The sequence below is a fragment of the Lagenorhynchus albirostris genome, chromosome 20 (genome assembly GCF_949774975.1).
Source record: "Lagenorhynchus albirostris chromosome 20, mLagAlb1.1, whole genome shotgun sequence".
In the NCBI taxonomy this organism is placed as follows: Eukaryota; Metazoa; Chordata; class Mammalia; order Artiodactyla; family Delphinidae; genus Lagenorhynchus; species Lagenorhynchus albirostris.
Window position 1 is genome coordinate 3,191,670 of NC_083114.1, and position 12,423 is coordinate 3,204,092.

General features: G+C 47.7%; 1 protein-coding gene and 1 pseudogene across 1 annotated transcript in view; one reads left to right on the top strand and one right to left on the bottom strand.

The window, feature by feature from the left end:
• Window positions 1-12,423, top strand: part of TEKT3 (tektin 3) — a 176,506-nt gene that overhangs the window by 52,535 nt on the left and 111,548 nt on the right. The window lies entirely within an intron of this gene.
• LOC132511463 (DDB1- and CUL4-associated factor 16-like) lies at window positions 5,124-5,765 on the bottom strand (annotated as a pseudogene).

The window sequence follows — 12,423 nt, forward strand, 5'->3', positions numbered from 1 at the left end:
GATGCTTCCTCCCCGGTTGTGGACGGTCAGGCCCCTATGGCCTGGGTCTGCCCCAGGGCAGTGATTCCAGCGGCCTCTCTTTGCGCTTTTGGTGCTTCCATGAGGAGTCTGGAGCCTTCAGGCTGAGCAAGAGATGGCCCCGGGGGTCCCTCCTCCTCTCTCTGGTCAGAGTGCGGGCCCTCGGCTGTCGTATTGGAATGGATTAGTGTGTGTGTGTCTTTGTGTCTGGTGTGTGTGACTGTGAGTATGTGTCTGTGTATGTGCCTGTGTGTTTACGTGTTTGTGTTTCTTTGTGTTTGTGTGTCTTTGTGCCTGGGTATATGTATTTGTATCTGTGTGTGTATTTCTGTGTGCCTCTATGTGCTTGTGTGTCTCTGTGTGTGTATGTGTCTCTGTGAATGTACATGCGTGTTTGTACGTCTGTATTTCTGTGTGCGTGCCTGTGTGTACATGTTTGTGTGCATCTTTGTGTGCGTGTGTGTCTGTGTGTGCATGTGTATGGGTGTGTGCCCACCCTCCCACTTTCGAGCCCCTCCGAGGCTGTGCATTCTGTCCTTCCCGCCCGGAGGCTGTCAGTGGGCGCCAGGCCTTGGGGAGTGCTGGGCCTTGGGGAGTGAGGAAGGAGTGGCAGCTGGTACAGGCTGCTCCTTGGGGAGTTTTGGCAGAGAAAAGGAGGAAAATAGAAGTCAGGGAAGCTTGGGGTCAAGAGAAGAATTTTCTAGGGGAGGGGAGACTTGGGGATGTTTGAAAGCAGAAAGGGAAGGACATTTGGAAAATGCTGGTGATGAGAGCAGGGAGTAGGGCCAATGGGCGGGGCATGCGGAGGGGACGGAACGTGGAAAGTGGACGTCAGCACAGCTGCTCTCCGTCCCGGGCTGGTCACCAAGCACCCAGATTGCTCACACACCCAGCTGCTGTGCTGGTGCTGTTGGGAATGAGCCCTGACCAGCAAAAGCGGCAGGTAGAAGGTGCCGAACACCAAGCCCAGGCCAGGAGCTGCTCTCTGCCTTTAACAGGCTCAGCATCTCATGCGACAAAGATGTATCAGCCTCTCACACCTGAAGGCTTGCCTGGCATGTGGATCTTCACCCCATCCCCATCCCCTCCCCCTCCCCTCCCCACCTCCACCCCACCCCTCCCCACCTCCACCCCACCCCATCCCCTCCCCCTCCCCTCCCCACCTCCATCCCCACCCCTCCTCACCTCCACCCCACCCCTTCCCCTCCCCCTCCCCACCTCCACCCTCCCCCTCCCCACCTCCACCCCACCCCTTCCCCTCCCCCTCCCCACCTCCATCCCCACCCCTCCCCACCTCCACCCCACCCCCTCCCCACCTCCACCCCTCCCCCTCCCCTCCCCCTCCCCACCTCCCTCCCCACCCCTCCCCCTCCCTCTCCCCACCCCCATCCCCCTCCATCCCCACCCCCATCCCCATCCCCATGCCCATCCACATCCTCACTTCACTAGAGAAAAATGAGGCCAAGAGAGGTTGGTAACTTGCCCAAAGTTACACAGCTGGTAAATGACAGAACCAGGACTGGAGCCCAGCGCCATCTGACTCCAGTGTTCAAGCTCTGGACGCCTCTGTAGCATTGGGTTCCTGGTCCCTGGTCCCCCTCTGACCTCTGGCTCTGTTGCCTGCTTGATCTTCTAATATTGCTTTGCCTGCTCCTGAGTTGGCCCTTCACTGTTGAAACCTCAGCCAGCCTGTGTGCCACTTCAGATTTTCCCACCAGCTACTGGCCCCTGCTTCTTCCCCAGGACCTCAGGCGACGTCCCCAGTCCCTGTTTTCCTCAGGACACCACATTTCTGGTGACGGGACAGACAGACATGCGGGAAGACAGGAGGGTGCTGATGACAAGGCATTTCCAGTTGGATCGGGCCAGTGTCATGCCTCGTGGCCCCTGGTAAATGTGTGGTGGGGAGTGGGCTGCAGAGAGAGAAAATGGGGAGCCGAACCCAGAGCTCACAGGGCTTGGCGCTGTGGGGAATGTGCTGGGAAATCAAGGAGAAAGGAAGGACGGGTTGCCAACTGGCGGGGAGCACGTGGTTGAAACCAGACATCAGGAATGTGGAGCAGGTCAGGCCGGCTGCCTGGCAAATACTTGGCCCACTTTGATTTTCAACTTTCATTGTTTATTTCTAGCATAAATGTTTATTCCACCTTTGTAATTCTCAAGGTTTTTAGGAACATGGGAAAGAATGACTTTGTCCTGGTTTTTGACACTTAGTTTTGGCTGTGGAGAGACAAGACCCAATTAGCTAATTACAGCCTAAAAGTCACTGGCTGGTGGCCAGGGCTTCTCTGAGGGGGAGGCTGCCTACAGGATGTCTCCAGGCTCTGCCTTCTTCTCCAGCCGCCCCGGCTCACCGAGACCCTGACCCTCCCCGACCCTCCCCGACCCCATGGCCCTCTGGTTTTTCCACCACACCTGATCCTTTTTTTCTTCATCCCACACCCTTCTTCCCAAGTCTCCTCTCTGATGCTAAAGAGACTCCCTCCCCCACATCCAGACCCACCCCAGACTGGTGGCCTTACCACCAGTGGCGGGGTTGTGGGTGACACCCAGTTAGTCTCCACAATCCTCCGTTTCCCCTTTCCCTTCCAGCTTTTGCTCCAGTCCTGCCCACCCTCCCTACTCCTTTTTCTAGCCCTGCCATCCTTATATCTTTAAAGCATTTTTAAAAAATTGAGATATATCAATACATCAAGTGCACTGAGGCATACATTTTACATCTTTGTGATTTTTCAAAAGTGGATGCCTGGCAACGACCGTCCACATCAGGAAGTAGGACAGTGCCACCCCCAGGAGCTCCCCTCCAGCCCCCTCCCATCGCTTCCGTCTTCTTTAATCCTTAGAGGTGACTGCTCTCTCGAATTTATGGTAATCAGTTATACCCGTGCTTTACACTGAGGAAGTGTATTCCTAAACACTATTTTGCCTGCTTTTTTTTTTAATTGAAGTATAGTTCATTTACAATGTTGTGTTAATTTCTGCTGTACAGCAAAGTGATTCAGTTATACACATATAGACATTCTTTTTCATATTCTTTTTTTTTTTTTTTGCATGTACAAAGCTGTTGGTTTATTCAGCAGGGAAGCTGAGGAAAGGCTTCCTTTGGGAATGAACAGCAAAAATGTGTTCATGAACAAGGCACTTTTACACACACACACACACAAAGGAACATATTATGGTTACATAAGCATCAACATATTTTAATTTTTAGACCCCGCTACCTCTTCCCACCTTCCCCTAAAAGAAAGAAAGAAAGAAAGAAAGAGGTTTTTGTAACATTTTAAAAACCAACTTCATAGGACATCTACAAAGGAACAGTTACTGATACATTCAGTTACACTAACATTAGATGGTTTCAGTTCAGTAACAATTTTCCATTAACAAATATTTTTTCTACCCACTACAATTCTCTCCTTTTTCCTCAAGAGGAGACCACTAAGGTTCAGCAGAAACTACTCATTAGGTTATAAACATTCTTCTCTCTCCTTAAAGTTGCTATACATTTATAGAATTTGTGATTCCATTAATGCTTCAATTTTTTTTTTTTTTTTTTTTTTTTTTTTTTGTGGTACGCGGGCCTCTCACTGTTGTGGCCTCTCCCGTTGCGGAGCACAGGCTCCGGACGTGCAGACTCAGTGGCCACGGCTTACGGGCCCAGCCGCTCCGCGGCACGCGGGATCCTCCCGGATCGGGGCACGAACCCGTATCCCCTGCATCGGCAGGCGGACTCGCAACCACTGCGCCACCAGGGAAGCCCCAATGCTTCAATTTTTTGATGCCACAGTGTATACAGCACTTAATTATGGAGAATAGGAAAAAGCAAAACTAAAATAAGGAAGGATATGTGATATATCTTTAACAATCTGTTTTCTGATTCCCTTTAGATGCCCAGTTAACCAGGATCACACAAAGGTTTCACTCTTTATTGTAGGTGTGTGAAAAGACTTACTGGTCTCATGCATTTTATGTATGTTGATCTCTATGTTTTGACTCATCCAAATAAACACAGCAAGACTCATTTACAAGGATACATATGCTTTCTATTCAGCCAGAAAAGAAAAATCTACAGCTAGATGTAGAAAAGCAATGATGCTAAAAAACCTCTTCAACTTCAGACTGTATTAGGCTGAGATTTTCTGTAGTAAGTTTCTTTAAAGTTAGAAGTGTTCCTGAAAAGTTTGCAATGGATGTGGAACGTGCATGAAGTACTGCTCCAGGAAACATCATACAGATGAAATACTTTAATCCACTAGCATAAATGCTCTCTTAGTTTTTTCCCATTGGTCTTTGGAATGGGTTTGATTTGCTCTTGACTAAGGTCTGGATGCCAAGATGCAGGAAATATATTCCCTACAGAACAGGTGTCTGTTTAATCCCCAGGTATGATCTTATAAGCCAGGTTAGCTAGAGACAGACTGGTGGGAGCCTATAAAATGTTTATGCTATAACTGCAGGTCCCATAATAGGTCTGGGGTAGTGTAGGCTACTACTGCACTCCCTCCCCCCAAAATAGGAACTCCTAAAAGGTGCCTGCCATATGTAGGTCTACCAATATAAAAACTGGGAGATAAATCCATAGTTCCACCATTTTTAAAATCTGGTTATTCAATTTAATTCAACTACCTCCCTAGAAATGAATATCAGAGAAAAGTATGCTCAGAAAGGTATTACTACTGGGAGTAGCTAACTTATCACTTTCCACAATGGCTGTTCTGAAGGTTGGGTAACAAATAGGGTAGTGGCCTCCTTTTCCTTCCCATTAATAATTAGGTATCTAGTTAAGTCCATTAGATAGGCAGAGTAAATTGTGGGGAGCACTGAGTGTGGAGAATAGTCAACTTGTCTCATGTAATAAGGTCCCTTTTGACTAATTCTCTACTGAAGTTCACATTTTAGGTCTTCCAAAGGGAATGCTCACAGCGAACATCTTCTGTAGTTGAGTTACAGGACCCTTGGGTATTATATTCAGTACTTGATCGTATTTTGACATATCAGGACAGGGCATAGTTTGGTCGAGAAGACGTTAGTTTCTCGACTGCGGGCTGTGGAACTGCATTCCTTTCTCAACTGGCGACACAAGAGATAGGAGAAGGAACGGTGCATCTTTATCGTGATGCAGTTAGGAGTCTGTTAACTGCCTTTTGGAACTCAGTGTAGGAGTAAGTAGTGTTGATGGGTTCAGTGCGGGTTGTGTCCTTAACTGTTTTAGTTAACCAGCCACAGCAACAACCAGAGACACACGAGTTAGGAATTTGTTTTAGGTACTCAGGTATGGGAGCGGCTGTACTCAATGTTCGGCTTACTTAACTGTTTGGTGGCAAAGCACGGTACTCCATTTAGAGTGGCACGATCTCTAGAAAGCCGGCTGGGACTCATAAGGGGCTTTTGAAAAGGTGGGACTCCACAAGAGCCTGGAGGAGGCCACTCAGGAATTGGTTCCAGTTTGGGTCTCTCGAAGTATATGGACTGGTGTGCTAGCATCCAAGAGTTTAGCATGATACAACCAGGAATTAGGATTTAAAGGTTTCCAAGTTGTAGGATATTTTAAAAGGCACTTAACCTGCCAGGCAAGACTCTCAAGAGGTGTTAGGTTGGGCACCACAGGGTCCTCTTCTTCAGAGGAATCCCACTCTTCCCCAGAACTCTCATTTAGGTAGTTAGCGTGTGTTCAGCGTTTTCTTAGCGTTTTCTTCTTCCTCACTTTCTGATTCTGATAAGGGGTCAGGAGAGGGATTTCTAGGACCCATTAGAACAGAACAATGGTATAGAAAAAAAGGTACCAGAAAAAGGTACCAGTATAAGCCAGTAAAACACTAACACTGGCAAACAGAAGCAGAAGATGAGAAATCCTTTCAATAGGATTCATTTGTCTGTTTCTCAGTCTGTTACACACACACAGTATGCCTCTGGCTCGCACCACTGTGTGGTTCTTCAAGATTATGCTGTATGATCTTCACTTACAAAGAAGACAGCTCACTTCTCAGGACCAGTTCAGTGTGTAAAAGTTAGTCACTTATCAGTGGCACAGGTCAGAGTCTCTCCTTCAAATCCTGGCTACCCAAGAAGAGAAGGGGTCCTCATCTAGGCAAGCTGATTTTCTTAGCATGGTCTCAACTGGTTATGAAATTATGAAGAGACACTTTGTGTACTCTTTTTTGTTGGCAGGGATATTATATCTATTTGGTAATGAAAAGAAACTCAGTGGTCGCCTTCCTTGTCTGCTGGTGCAGCAACTTTTGTGCAGGGGGATGGTGGGACGAGTTGTCAAGGATCTGTCTGGTGTGCACAGATCCAATGTTTTCCATAGGTAGTGCAAATGCCCTTGGAAACTGGTGACTTAATTGTTGCACTATCTGGAAAGGTAGGCTTAACCTGTGAATGAGAAGACCAAGGAGGATCCTTTCTTCTTCCTTGCCTCACTCCCAGCTGCAAGACCTGACTAAGCCTAGCGCCACCAGCTGTTCCAACAGTCGCTCCTCCGCAAGGCTCGCATTCCCCATAGTCTTTTCCATTGTGGTTTATCACAGGATATTGAATATAGTTCCCTGTGCTATACAGTAGGACCTCGTTGTTTATCCATTCTATATATAATAGTTTGCATCTGCTAATCCCATGCTCCCAATCCATCCCTCCCCACCCCGTCCTCCCCCTTGGCAACCACAGGTCTGTTCTCTATGTCTGTGAGTCTGTTTCTGTTCTGTAGATAAGTTCATTTGTGTCATATTTGAGATTCCACATATAAGTGATATCATATGGTATTTGCCTTTCTCTTTCTGACTTACTTCGCTTTGTATGATGACCTGGCTCCATCCATGTTGCTGCAAAGGACATTATTTCATTCTTTTTTTATGGCTGAGTAGTATTCCATTATATATATATATATATATATATATATATATATATACCACATAGTGTTTATCCATTCTTCTGTCGATGCACATTTAGGTTGCTTCCGTGTCTTGGCTGTTGTAAATAGAGCTGCAATAAACATTGGGGTGTATGTATCTTTTTGAATTAGAGTCTTCTCCAGGTTTATGCCCAGGAGTGGGATTGCTGGATCATGTGTATTTTGCCTGCTTTTTGAACTTGATGTAAATGGACTTATACTACATATACTCATTGGTGCCTGGCTTCTTTCAGTATTTTGTTTGTGAGATTCTGTCGTGTGGTTGCACACAGGTGTAGCTTGTTTATTTCCATTGCTACGCAGTGTTCCATTGAATGAATGCACTGCTGTGTATTTTATCCATCTCACCCTAGATGGATATTTGGTTTATTTCCAGTTTTGGGGTGTATTATAAGTCATGCAGTTATAAATCTTCTTGACTGTGTGTTTTCGTGTTACACGGTTCTGAACCTGGGTGTGGAGTTGCCGGGTCAAAGAGTGGGTGTATGTTTGTGTTCAGTAGATGAGGTCCAACTGTTTTCAAATTCATTCCCACTGGCAGTTATGAGCTTTCTCATTGCGCTACGTCTTCTTTCTACTTGTCAGCTGAAAAAGTTTTAGCCATTCATGTGGTGGGGTATAGTGCTATCTCCTGGTGGTTTTAATGTGAATTTACCAGAGGTTGAGTACCTTTTCCTTTGTTTATTTTGCCATTTGGAATATCATCTTTTGTGATATACCTAAAGTCTCTTGACCAATTTTCTATTTTTTTGTCTTTTTTTTTTGGTTAATTATAGGGATTTTTTTAAATTTTAAAATATACTCTGTGTATAAACCCTCTTCTGTCATATGGACTACAAAAGTCTGCTTCCACACCGAGGTTTGACTTTTTATTTTCTTAATGGCATCTTTCAGTGAACAGAAATTCTTAACTTTAAGAAATCTTTTCCTACATTGAGGGCATGAAGATAGTTTCCCATTTTACCTTCTAGAAGTTTTATTGTCTTACTTCTAACATACAGAAGGACAACCCACCCGGAACTGATTTTTTGGGTACTGTGAGAGGGTAGGAGTTAAATGTAATGATTTTTCCACATGATTATTCAAGTGATCTAGCAGCAGTTTTGAAAATAATGTTCTTCACTCGCTGCGCTGCAGAGCCATAGAGAAGTGGGTCTTTTCTGAGCTTTCTATTCTATGCCATTTGTCTACTTATCAATTGTGTACCAGTTCTACACTGTCCTAATTATTCTGGCTTTATAAGTTTTGAAACTCAAGCATAATGCATTCTTCAGGTTTGTCCACCTTTAAGATTACCTTCTCTATTCTTAGCTTGCCCTATGTCCATATATTCAACACATTTTAGAATCAGCTTGTGAGTTTCTGCAGACACTCTTAGATGGGTTGAGATGACATCAAATCTACAGCCCAATTTAGGAGAACTGTCATTTTTGCAGTGAACATGGCATATCCCTCCATTTATTTAGATTTCTAAACATGTTTTCTCAATAATGTCTACTTTTCTACAGAGAGGACTTGCACATCTTTTGTTGGATTTATCCCTGGATTTGGCATTTCTGAGGCAATTGTAAACAGTATCTTTTCAGTCATTTGTTTCTGGCTGGTATATGGAAATGCAGATGATTTTGGTATGTTGTCCTTGCCTCGAACAAGCTTGCTAAACTCACTAATTCTAATAGTTTATTTGTAGATTCACCTGGGTTTCTACACATGCAGTCAGAGTCTTCCCTCCGTGTGTGCGGGGGATTGTTCTAGGACCCCTTGTGGTTATCAAAATCCACGATGCTCCAGTTCCTTACGGTTGGCCCGGTACCTGCGAGTCCGGCGTCCGTGGATAGCGGGTGGGAGGCAACTGTACACTAGTTGAGAGCACTGGCTTTAGAATCAGATTGAATCCGAACCTCAGCACTTGACAAAGGTAGGGCTCTGAGAGGGCTGCTTGGTGTTTCTGAGGCTCATTTCTCCCGCTGCAGAACAGGGACACGATGTCATGGGTGTACAGCGACGAGGAATGAATGGCATGGAGCGTGTCCCTCTGGTGGCACTCACGGGCCTCCCTTTACACTTGTCACCCGGTCCTTGTCCCCATGCCCACCTTTCCCATGAGCTCCCCAGCTCCCCAAATTCTGGCTTTCACCCTGTCCTCTTATGGAGTTGCCCTCAAACTTGCTCCTAGGGTCAACGTCAACAGGCTTAGTTGGTCCTTGAGTTTCTTGACGTTTCTGTGGCCTGGACATGTCCATCTCTGTGATGTCTTTTTTCTGACACCAAGTGTGTGAGGTTTTGCACACCAAACAGTTCTTCCATCCTCCACCCCCAGCTGGGTGTCCTACAAATGAATTCAATTCAGATGCTGTCTACCTGGAGAGCATCACATCCCACAGATTGAGGGCTCAGCCCCACAAGACTGCTCCCACTTCAGTTCAAGGGGCTGCCTCTACTTCTGCCTAACTGGCTATAAATTTGGGGGTTCCCATCACCTCTTCCTTAGGTTTGCTCACAGAACTCAGGAAGGGCTTTACTGATGTTCACCAGTTTATTGTAAAGCAGAGGTCCCCAACCCCTGGGCTGTGGACCGGTACTGGTTGGTGCCTTGTTAGGAGCTGGCCCGCACATCAGGAGGTGAGCGGTGGGCGAGCGAGCGAAGCTTCATCTGCTGCTCCCCACCGCTCCCTACCACACCCCGTCGCTCCCCACCACTCCCCGTCCCTCCCCACTGCTCCCCACCGCTCACCACTGCTCACCACCACTCCCCACCGCTCCCCGTCGCTCCCCACCACTCCCCGTCGCTCCCCACCGTGCCCCACCGCTCCCCGTCGCTCCCCACTGCTCCCCACTGCTCCCCACCGCTCCCAACTGCTCCCCACCGTGCCCCACCACTCCCCATTGCTCCCCACTGCTCCCCACCGCTCCCCATCACTTACCATCGCTCGCATTACCGCCTGAACCTTCCCCCACCCCGCCTCCGGTGGAAAAATGATCTTCCACGAAACCGGTCCCCAGTGCCAAAAAGGTTGGTGACCGCTGTTGTAAAGGATACAGGTCAGATACAGCCAAATGGAAGAGATGGGGGTGACACAGGGTTTCCATGCCCTCTCCAGGGGTGCCACCCCCAGCACATGGACTGTTCACAAACCTGGACGCCCCCTGAACCCCATCGTTGAGGGATTTTTACGGTTTTCTTTATGTAGCCACCATCGATTAGCTCATTGGTCATTGGTGATTGAACTCAATCTCCAGCCCCTCTCCCTGCTCCAGGGGCTGGGGGTGGGGTAAAAGTCCTAACCTTCTAAGACCCCCTTTCTTGCCACCAGCCCCCATCCTGAAGCTATCAAGGGCTCCCCCACTGGCAATCGTATTAGCACACAAAACGCAATAAGCTCCGAAGGCTTTAGGAGCTCTGTGCCAGGAACAGGGGACAAGGAGCACATATTGTGTTATGTTACCACAGTCTCCTCAGCAGGTAATTCCTCTTGGCTTCCTGAGGCGGCTCCCCCAGTTCTTCTGCCTGGCCCCCTCTCAGTCTCCTCTTCGCCTCTCATGACTCAAATGCTGATTTTTTTCATGGTTCCGTTCTCATCCCTCTTCTCAACTCACCCTATGAAAATGAGACATATGACAATCTTTGGCCTCATCTTTTACCAAATCTCTGTGCCTATAACCATGGCTGCCATCTTGGATTCCAGGGTCATCTGGACAGCCGTCCAGTGGGCACGACTACCTGCTTTTTCTATGATGTCCCCAATAAAGATAAGCACCCTTTCCCCAAACCTGCTCTCTTTCTCTTTTGCTTGTCTCCATCACCCAAGTCAGAGACCCGAGCATCTTCCTAGACTCCACTCTCTCCTTCATCCTTATAGTTAGCTGTGGTCACCTTCTGTCCGCTTCTGTTCATTCTCACTGCCACGAACTTGCTTCAGTTTCTCATAATTTTTCCCCCAGTTGCTAAACAGCTTATTTACTGATCTCCCTCCGCCAGTCCTGTTGGCCTCCAGTTCACGATCATAGCAAAGCCGTAGGAATCTATTATGATATCCCGAGGTGTTATATGTGTATAACTCTCCACGTGTCAGGGACTTAACACAATAGATGTTCATTTCTCACTCCTGTAGAATTCAGTTGGGTGTTTTGTGGTCAACTGCCATGTGGTGGTCCAAGGTTTCCTTCTATCTTGTGGCTCTGCATCTCCTGGGACCTTGGATTCCTTTGCTTCTTAGCCTATGAATGGGGAAAAAAAGGGAATGAAGGGTTACATTGGTGCTTTCATGGGCCAGGTCTGCACATAGCCAGAACTCAGACATAAGGCTCTACCTTAGGATGGATACAGGGTGGGGGAAATAGGGTTCTTGGCTGGGCAACTGATTCCCAGCGTCAGGCTGACACGAAGGACGGGAAGTACAAACCCTTGGTGCACAACCGTAGGTCTCTGCCTCAGGGATCTTTCCGAGCTGATAATGCTTCTCTCTTTAAAGTCATTCAACAGATACCATGGTGCCTGCAAGGTGAAGATCTAACTTTGCAGCATGAATATTTTAGGCAGAGGAAACAGGTAGCACAAAGCCCCAGGGTGGGACTCTTCATGGCTTGGCTTCTATCTGTTTACAAACTCACTTCTCCCTGCGACCCTCTCCATCCACCTATGCGCACCCTATGTGTTGGCCAAAGTTTTTGAAGTTCTCTGAGTAGGTCAGGCTCACCTGCTCTCATTCAGCCTGGCTTCCTGCTACTCATCTTTCAAGAGACTGGTATCTGGTGCTGGCTTCAGTCTTACCTTCAGCTAATCTCGGTTTTATACTTTACACTTCAGCAATATTGAAATAGATTTTAACTTTTAGAATCACATCATGCTACTTCCTGCTTTTACTCACGTTTCCTATTTTTCTTCCCTTGTCTCTGTAATGCCTACATGTTATTCAGAACTAAACTCAGGTGCCATTTCCTCCTAGAAGTCCCTCTGATTCTCTCTTCTCCCAGGTGAGCTGGGTGGCCCTTTCTCAGAGCATCAGCCACGTCTCTACCAGAGCGAGTGGCACACAGCTTCTCACAGAGTACTTTCGTGGTCACCTGGGGCCAGGAAATCATCCAAGCTAGTGATTCTTAAAGAGAGAGACGGGGGGAGAGAGACAGGGAGGGAGAGAGAGAGGGAGAGAGAGAGAGAGGGAGAGAGGGAGAGAGGGAGAGAGAGAGAGAGAGGGAGAGAGAGGGAGAGAAAGAGAGAGGGAGATAGAGAGAGATCTGAGAGGCAGAGGCAGTCCTGGTCGGAGTTTGGGCTTCACTTCCAGGACTCTGTGGAATCCTGGGGGAGGCATGTCTAGGTTGGGGGGTGACATGGGTCCTGCTGCATGGTTTGGGGAGACCACTCAGGCTGCTGGGTGTATAAAGTAAGTCGTATGGAGACTAGAGTAGGAGCGGGGAGGCCAGTCAGAGGTCATGAGAGCATCCTGTGGGTGCGGAGGCAGCTGGGAGCCGGTGCCGGCTCCCCAGCGCCCAGGTCTTAG